At 39.7% G+C, this 9,873-nt stretch overlaps 1 long non-coding RNA gene across 1 annotated transcript; it reads right to left on the bottom strand.

The window, feature by feature from the left end:
• Window positions 1-1,652: 1,652 nt before the first annotated feature.
• On the bottom strand, window positions 1,653-4,266 carry LOC139061838 (uncharacterized). Its single transcript, XR_011515494.1, has 3 exons — window positions 4,143-4,266; window positions 1,881-1,929; window positions 1,653-1,792 (listed from the first exon to the last, which is right to left on the bottom strand). It is a non-coding gene; the product is annotated as an uncharacterized lncRNA (long non-coding RNA).
• Window positions 4,267-9,873: the final 5,607 nt, after the last annotated feature.

Here is a 9,873-nt window from a genome sequence, read left to right as displayed (position 1 = left end):
AATCCGGTTTTTAACCGGAACTGTGTTTTCAGACACGCCACTTTTGTACCGGAACTTGTCCTTTCGGCTGCGTTCACACAGCAGGGAAAAGTTCCAGATGTCTGACGGCGGCGGGGTGGGGTGGGAGAATCAGACTTATGTTGAGAAGAAGAAGAAGAAGAAGACGAAGAAGAAAATATCATTTCTATAGCGCCTCTCAAGATAAAAATCACGAGGCGCTTAAGCATAATTCTGCGCACACAAAGACGCATAAGAGACCTGGATGATGAAGCTCAATGGTGTGAAGCGCTCCGTCGCGCGTCTAGGCGGTACCGTAGGAGGCGAGCTGCTGTGGTTCGCCGCATGCTACAGCAGCGAGCTACCTAGGTGCGCACGGCATCCCCCGGTCCCCTCCTCCTCCCCCTCCCTCTTGTCCGGAACTTTACCCCACCAGTCTGAAGCAGCCACCCTGTCCGTAACAAGTCCGGACCTGTTACTAGGGGCTTCGTCCGGTTAAATTCCGGAACACGTTATCCGGATGTTTGTATTCAGACACAAAGGTCTTACGGACAGAGTCCGGAACATTTCCGTTTTTCATGGCCTGTCTGAAGGGGGCTTTAGAAATGTTTCTTCACAGGTGCAGCAGCTGGTTGCTGTTTTTTTATGTTGGTTTCCTAGTTGTTTTTATTTTTCTCTCTTATTTACTTGTTTGTCCTCTATCAACCCTTTTTTTCCAGATTGGATCAGCATTTACATGCTAATGTGGCGATACACAATCCAAACCAGTTTTACAATAAAATAAACTCGTACACAAAAGGCTCCTCTTGATAGAGCAAATCTGTTCAGCACATTCTGACAGACAGACCACCATTCGTCTGTCATGTTGCTGTACAGGACATTTTTAGAATTTTTCTTTTTACAGATAAATATTATTACATTTAAAGAGCAATAGCTTCACATTATCATTTTCCCACACGTTCTGTATACCTGTATTTTGTTGTTTTTCAATAAAGAATTACAAATTATTTAGGTTTATGGGTTTTTTTAGCACACAGATATCTATCTGTAAAAAATTAATACAAATGTCTACAAAGCTAATATTTACATAACAAGTATGATTGGGTTTTGCAATATGGCAGCTTTTAAGGTTTATTTTAGTAAGATTTTTAAACCAAGTAAAGTTAGTAAAGTACACATTTCAATTGGCTGCTAAGAAACTGATGGACTTAAAATGGGCCTGTTGTAGAAATAACTTGGCATAAATGATTCTTCCTTCCTTTTGTCTTAACCAAAGAAATTCCAGTAATTGAGCAAAAACATTTATTTTTTTACATCACATTTTATAAAATAACAGGACACAAAGTGTTGGTACAGGAAGATGTGATGCGAGGATGCACAACAACGGCACCATTTAAACTAGAAATAAGTGTAGCCATAACACTGTTAAACCTCCTGGCCTTCTCAATTTAATCAAGTTTTACACCTACCCTCCAGCTACACCTTTGGGTGATGGATGACATGATGATCATCATATGAGGGTGTAGAAGGTGAAGCCGGTGCAGGTCCTCCTTCATCATGTTGACCAGCTTCACACTGCTGACCACCCCATGTCATTGCCGCCACAGTGGATGAGAAGGACATAAGGAGCTGCTCTTCCTCGCAAGGAGTGGAAAAAGAAGGGGAGAAGGTCTTTCCACCTCAGTCCGCCCCAACCGAACCAGGAGACATGGACGTCAGGGAGGCCAAGGTTGTCTCCGAGGGTCTCTGCAGCTCTCTGGGCGCCTCACGTAGCTGTCTCCAATGATCCAAATGGCTGTGGAGAAAAAAATAACAGGTTTGGCCAAGCTGTTTAAAGTACAAAACCATTCATAAAGTGGTCAAGACAGGTACTTGGTACTTACACTTGCTGCTTTGTGTAGCCGACGTTGACACACAGGCTGCCATGGTGACCTTTTAACAGATCGAAGAAAAAAATGTAATAAAAGAATGAAACTTAAAAACTCCCAGACCTCATTTCATGATTGCTAATCAGCTATGGCTGATTTATAGTTTGGATCACAGTGAGTTACACTAATTCTATTTTTTTTCTATAATACATACATACTTTTTAATTATTATTTTCACATGACTGTTATCAGGCTCTCTTGTTCTGGTTCTCATGATAATTCCGTGTCTTCCAGTAAGTTATCTTGTGCTTACTTCATCTGTATAATGTCTCTTTACTTTTGGTGAGTTGTACTGAGTCCAGAATAAAGGCTACTTGGCTGTACAAGATACAAACAAGTATTACGTTTTGGAAATATATGAAATGTATTTAGCCTGCTAATTTATCTCAAATACTAATAACTACCGTATTTTCCAGACTATAAGTCGCACTTTTTTTCATAGTCTGGCCGGTCCTGCGACTTATACTCCGGAGCGACTTATATACCAAATAATGTAGACTATACCGTGCTGCTGCGGGCTGGCTCTGGACCAGGAATGAGCTCCCCTGCCCTGCTGGGAATAAAAATCACACAGCCATCACCTGCTGGAGCCTGTTGCACACTGGATCCGGCCCAGGTTTCAGCTCCTCTGCCCTGCCATCACCTGCTGCAGCCTGTGGTGCGCTGCTGCGGGCCGGCTCTGACCCAGGAATGAGCTCCCCTGTCCCGCTGGGAGGGTTTCAAACACCGCCATCCTCTACTGGAGACCGTGGCGCGCTGCTGTGCCCGTGTTGTTTATTCTGTTATTGTTACTGGTACTTGTCTTGCAATGTGAAATGCTTGGTCTCCGATTTTGTAAGAAAAACGATAAAATTTCCCCCCAAAACACGACTTATAGTCCAGTGCGGCTTTTTTTTTCTTTCTTATTCATTATACATTTTATGGCTGGTGCGACTTGTACTCCGGAGTGACTTATACTCCGGAAAATACGGTACGTTAAAAATATTGAAAACTTGCTCTAAAGAAAATATATTTTCATTAAGGAAATCACTTATAAACTTACAGATTTAATACTTTTTTATTCACAGAAAGATAGTTTTCATGAAAAAGCGCCGCAAACCTCCACACAAACTCCGTGTGACCTTCAGGTCGCTGGTGTTCCACAGAGTTAGCTCTGGTTGTAGCTAGGTAGCTACCTCCAGCTTAGCTTAGCTCCCACCTTCAGGTTAGCTTGTAGCTAGTTCGACCGGGTGTCGTCATTTGATCCCAGCCTTACAGCCCCACCCTCAGCTCCACCTCTCTTCCCTTTTGTGTAATTGTCTGGGCCTGACGGAACCTGTGACACGGTCAAAATGGCGGTGGTGGCCACCTCCCATTTCTCCTCAAAAACGTGTTATTGGGTCAATGGAAACCCATTCTCCATATATGCATATGTTGATGGTTTTAGCTCATTTGGGATTTGTGGCTTCAGTTGAGGTATTATTTAAGCCTTTCCAATGTTAAGCTGCTCCCGATTGTAAACCAGCTTGTTGCCATGGTTACACATCATAACAAATGCTCAAAAAGTTAAAAAATAGCAGTAAAAAATCCTCCAAGCTTCACAGCTTCACAAATGCCAACTTAGACTAATCCAAAAAACTTGTTTATCAATCTAGTGATTTTATTTTATGAGTTAAATACATCTCACATAAACTGTCCCACTATTATTGTGCGCACACAAACTGGCGCTTCCCTGTCCAGTGCATTCTGGGAGTTGTGGTGGGATTGATCAGTGAATTTTCTGCCTTTCAGCATAGTTTATGACAAATTCAAAACCACAGCAACTTCACTTTGGCACACATGTGAAAACAGGTGTGTAACTAAGCTGCTAAATGATTGAAAACCATTTTAATAGGTGGATTTTAAACAGTCTGTAAGCTAACCTAGCAAAAACGCTATGCTAAGAAGCTTTCATGCCCTTGGTGTCACCTGAACAAATTCAAATGCAAGTTTGGCATTTCAACTACATTATTCTGTTCACCTTACAGCGCACAAATACTATTCTAGTTTCATATCTATGTTCACAAAAGCTTGACATGGTTAACCTAGCTTAGCTCACACAGACATTAGCACCGGCTAACACAGAAATAAGGACAATGTATGAATCTGTCAGACCTATAAAACGTCTGAAATTGTCTAAAATAATAGCTGTCTCATTATAACCGGAGTGCAAAGCGTGCAGGTTCAACTTTTACTTACTTCAGAGGAAAGATCGCCAGGACGCTGCGCCATCTTTTCCTGCCGTCTCCCGGGTTTGAATCCTGCTTTTTCCAGTCAGACAACCACTCTGCCATCTAGTGGTCATTTCTTTTAACACATTAAGTTTTCATGGATCATAAACACATATATGTCTAAATAAACAAATTTACATTATTAAAAAGTAAATTTAGGTCTATATTTTATAACTATAGAATCCTAAGATACCTTTTTTTCCCACAGAAAAACATCTTGCCCCTTAAATACAAGTTTAGACTACCGGTAAATCCAAAGATTTGATTTTCCAGCTTCAACCCAGCTTTTGAACGCACCATGCACACAAATCAGTCAAGTGAGAAAAGTCTCAAAAGGATTTTTGTAAGTGTAAAATGATCTGTGTGTGATGTAATTTTGTTTGTGTGTATCACGTGATGTGTGTGTGTGTGTGTATTCAATGATTTGTATGTTTAGGAGCTGAAGTTACACACGAAAATGTAAACACAAGTTACAAATCAAGAGTTATACACACACAAATCTAGATACACACACATTTAGATACACACAAATCTAGACGCACACACAAATCTTTAGTCACGCACACACGAATATTGATACACACCTAAATTTAGACACACATGCACAAATCTTTTGAAACTTTTTTCTCCCCATAACATTTGACATTAACTAAATTAACGCGTTATTTTTCACAGCACTAATATATATATATAAATTAAAAACAATTATATAATAATAATTATTATTATTATTATAAAAATTAACAGTATATTTATTCTATTCTATTCAAAAATGCTTTATTAATCCCAGAGGGAAATTGATTGCTGTAGTAGCTCAGAATAATAATAATAATCAAGTCATCAAAGAGTTATTGTATATTACAATGGCTGTTGGCAGGAAGGATCTCCAGTAGCGGTCAGTGTTGCAGCGAAACTGAAGAAGCCTGACTGAAGACACTCTTCCGTTGTCGGACAGTCTTGTGAAGAGAATGCTCAGGGTTGTCCATAATTTTCTTGATTCTCTGGAGAATCCTTCTTTGCATTATCTCCTCCAGCGGTTCTGAAACTGCCAAAACTCTGGCTGAATCCTTGAAAGGGCTTGGAGTTCCTCCATCTTGTTGGCCAGTGATCTCACATTGCCCATTACGATCGATGGAGTGTCACGGTGTAGGAGGTGGAGACGGCGGACCATGTGGATGAGCTGAGCAGGAGGTAAAAATGCAGGCTTCAGTATAAGTAAAAAAAAAAGGTTTAATGGCAGGATGGGATGAACAGGAACACCAACAAACAACAACAATGATCTGACAAAGGACAGGGGCAAAACAGGTGGTATAAATACAGAGGGCTAATTAGGGAAACATGGGCAGGTAAACGAGGGACAGGTGAGAACAATAAGGGTAATCATGGCAGGAGAAGAACACAGTCAGGCGGGCAGGGGCAGATCGTGACATGGAGGAGATGGTTTGTATTTCCTCTGTCTCCATTTTGCTCCCGCTCTGCATTCACACTTCTTGCGTGTTAGCTCATTTGGGATTCATGGCTTCACTTGAGGTATTATTTCAGCCTTTCCAATGTTATTCAGCCGCTCAGATTGTTAACCAGCTTGTTGCCATGGTTACACATCATAACAAATGCTCAAAAAGTGAAAAAAGCTGAACAATAGCAGTAAAAATCCTCCAAGCTTTAAAAAAACTTGTTTATCAATCTTGTGATTTTATTTTGTGAGTTAAATACATCTCCTCGCATGTAAACTGTCCCACTGTTATTGTGCGCACACATAAAGTGGCGCTTCCCTGTCCGGTGCATTCTGGGAGTTGTGTAACTAAGCTGCTAAATGATTGAAACCCATTTTTAATAGATGGTTTTTAAACAGGCTGTAAGCTAACCTTGCAAAACAACGCTATGCTAAGCAGCTTTTATGCCCTTGATGTCACCTGAACAAATTCAAATGCAAGTTTGGCAGTACAACTGAATAATTCTGTTCATCTTACAGCGCACAAATACTAGTTTCATATCTATGTTCACAACAGCTTGAAATGGCTAACCTAGCTTAGCTCACACAGACGTTAGCGCCTGCTAACACAGAAATAAGGACAGTGTATGAATCTGGCTGTCAGACCTATAAAACGTTTGAAATGGTCAAAAATAATAGCTGTCTCATTATAACCGGAGTGCAAAGCGTGCAGGTTCAACTTTTACTTACTTCAGAGGAAAGATCGCCAGGACGCTGCGCCATCTTTTCCTGCCGTCTCCCGGGTTTGAATCCTTTTTCCAGTCAGACAACCACTCTGCCATCTAGTGGTCATTTCTTTTAACACATTAAGTTTTCATGGATCATAAACACATATATGTCTAAATAAACAAATTTACATTATTAAAAAGTAAATTTAGGTCTATATTTTATAACTACAGAATCCTAAGATACCTTTTTTTCCCACAGAAAAACATCTTGCCCCTTAAATACAAGTTTAGACTACCGGTAAATCCAAAGATTTGATTTTCCAGCTTCAACCCAGCTTTTGAACGCACCATGCACACAAATCAGTCAAGTGAGAAAAGTCTCAAAAGGATTTTTGTAAGTGTAAAATGATCTGTGTGTGATGTAGTTTTGTTTGTGTGTACCACGTGATGTGTGCGTGTGTGTGTATTCAATGATTTGTATGTTTAGGAGCTGAAGTTACACACGAAAATGTAAACACAAGTTACAAATCAAGAGTTATACACACACAAATCTAGATACAAACACATTTAGATACACACAAATCTAGACGCACACACAAATCTTTAGTCACGCACACACAAATATTGATACACACCTAAATTTAGACACACATGCACAAATCTTTTGAAACTTTTTTCTCCCCATAACATTTCACATTAACTAAATTAACTCGTTATTTTTCACAGCACTAATATATATATAAATTAAAAACAATTATATAATAATAATTATTATTATTATTATAAAAATTAACAATATATTTATTCTATTCAATTCAAAAATGCTTTATTAATCCCAGAGTGAAATTGATTGCTGTAGTAGCTCAGAATAATAATAATAATCAAGTCATCAAAGAGTTATTGTATATATTACAATGGCAATGGCAGGAAGGATCTCCAGTAGCGGTCAGTGTTGCAGCGAAACTGAAGAAGCCTCTGACTGAAGACACTCTTCTGTTGTCGACAGTCTTGTGAAGAGAATGCTCAGGGTTGTCCATAATTTTCTTGATTCTCTGGAGAATCCTTCTTTGCATTATCTCCTCCAGCGGTTCTGAAACTGCCGAAACTCTGGCTGAGTCCTCGAAAGGGCTTGGAGTTCCTCCATCTTGTTGGCCAGTGATCTCACATTGCCCATTATGATCGATGGAAGAGATGGTTTGTATTTCCTCTTTCTCTGTCTCCGTTTTGCTCCCGCTCTGCATTCACGCTTCTTGCATTTTAGCTCATTTGGGATTCATGGCTTCACTTGAGGTATTATTTCAGCCTTTCCAATGTTAATCAGCCACTCCCGTTTGTAAACCAGCTTGTTGCCATGGTTACACATCATAACAAATGCTCAAAAAGTGAAAAAGCTCAAAAATAGCAGTAAAAATCCTCCAAGCTTTAAAAAAAACTTGTTTATCAATCTTGTGATTTTATTTTGTGAGTTAAATACATCTCCTCGCATGTAAACTGTCCCACTGTTATTGTGCGCACACATAAAGTGGCGCTTCCCTGTCCGGTGCATTCTGGGAGTTGTGGTCGGACTTGTTCAGTGAATTTTCTGTCTTTCAGCATAGTTTATGACACATTCAAAACCACAGCAACCTCACTTTGGCACGCATGTTAATACAGTTGTGTAACTAAGCTGCTAAATGATTGAAAACCATTTTTAATAGATGGATTTTAAACAGACTGTAAGCTAACCTTGCAAAACAACGCTATGCTAAGCAGCTTTTATGCCCTTGATGTCACCTGAACAAATTCAAATGCAAGTCTGGCAGTACAACTGAATAATTCTGTTCATCTTACAGCGCACAAATACTATTCTAGTTTCATATCTATGTTCACAGCAGCTTGAAATAGCTAACCTAGCTTAGCTCACACAGACGTTAGCGCCTGCTAACACAGAAATAAGGACAGTGTATGAATCTGGCTGTCAGACCTATAAAACGTTTGAAATGGTCAAAAATAATAGCTGTCTCATTATAACCGGAGTGCAAAGCGTGCAGGTTTAGAGGAAAGATCGCCAGGACGCCCCGCCATCTTCGCCTGCCGTCTCCCGGGTTTGAATCCTGCTTTTTCCAGTCAGACAACCACTCTGCCATCTAGTGGTCATTTCTTATAACACTTTGACTAAGTTTTCGTGGATCATAAACACATATATGTCTAAATGAAGAATTTTAGATTATTAAAAAGAAAATTTAGGTCTATCTTTTATAACTACAGAATCCTAAGAAAATTCAGAAAAGTCTCAAAAGGATTGTTGTAAGTGTAAACTGATCTGTGTGTGATGTAGTTTTGTCTTGATTTGTGTGTGTGTGTATTCAATGATTTGTATGTTTAGGAGCTGGTTACACACGAAAATTTAAACACAAGTTACAAATCAAGAGTTACACATACACAAATCTAGACGCACACCTTTAAACATAAATCTAGACACACACACACAAATTTAGACACACATGCACAAATCTTTTGAAAAAATTTTCTCCCCATAATATAACGTTTCACATTAATTAACTAAAATAACATGTTATTTATCACAGCACTAATATATTCAATTCAATTCAAATACAAAAATGCTTTATTAATCCCAGAGGGAAATTGATTGCTGTAGTAGCTCAGAATAATAATAATAATCAAGTCATCAAAGAGTTATTGTATATTACAATGGCTGTTGGCAGGAAGGATCTCCAGTAGCGGTCAGTGTTGCAGCGAAACTGAAGAAGCCTCTGACTGAAGACACTCTTCCGTTGTCGGACAGTCTTGTGAAGAGAATGCTCAGGGTTGTCCATAATTTTCTTGATTCTCTGGAGAATCCTTCTTTGCATTATCTCCTCCAGCGGTTCTGAAACTGCCGAAACTCTGGCTGAGTCCTTGAAAGGGCTTGGAGTTCCTCCATCTTGTTGGCCAGTGATCTCACATTGCCCATTACGATCGATGGAGTGTCACGGTGTAGGAGGTGGAGACGGCGGACCATGTGTGGATGAGCTGAGCAGGAGGTAAAAATGCAGGCTTCAGTATAAGTAAAAAAAAAGGTTTAATGGCAGGATGGGATGAACAGGAACACCAACAAACAACAACAATGATCTGACAAAGGACAGGGGCAAAACAGGTGGTATAAATACAGAGGGCTAATTAGGGAAACATGGGCAGGTAAACGAGGGACAGGTGAGAACAATAAGGGTAATCATGGCAGGAGAGGAACACAGTCAGGCGGGCAGGGGCAGATCGTGACATGGAGGAGATGGTTTGTATTTCCTCTGTCTCCGTTTTGCTCCCGCTCTGCATTCACACTTCTTGCGTGTTAGCTCATTTGGGATTCATGGCTTCACTTGAGGTATTATTTGAGCCTTTCCAATGTTATTCAGCCGCTCAGATTGTTAACCAGCTTGTTGCCATGGTTACACATCATAACAAATGCTCAAAAAGTGAAAAAAGCTGAACAATAGCAGTAAAAATCCTCCAAGCTTGACCAAAAAAAAAACTTGTTTATCAATCTTGTGATTTTATTTTGT

The sequence above is a fragment of the Nothobranchius furzeri genome, chromosome 11 (genome assembly GCF_043380555.1).
Source record: "Nothobranchius furzeri strain GRZ-AD chromosome 11, NfurGRZ-RIMD1, whole genome shotgun sequence".
NCBI lineage: Eukaryota > Metazoa > Chordata > Actinopteri > Cyprinodontiformes > Nothobranchiidae > Nothobranchius > Nothobranchius furzeri.
This window is presented reverse-complemented; position numbering and strand designations above follow the sequence as displayed.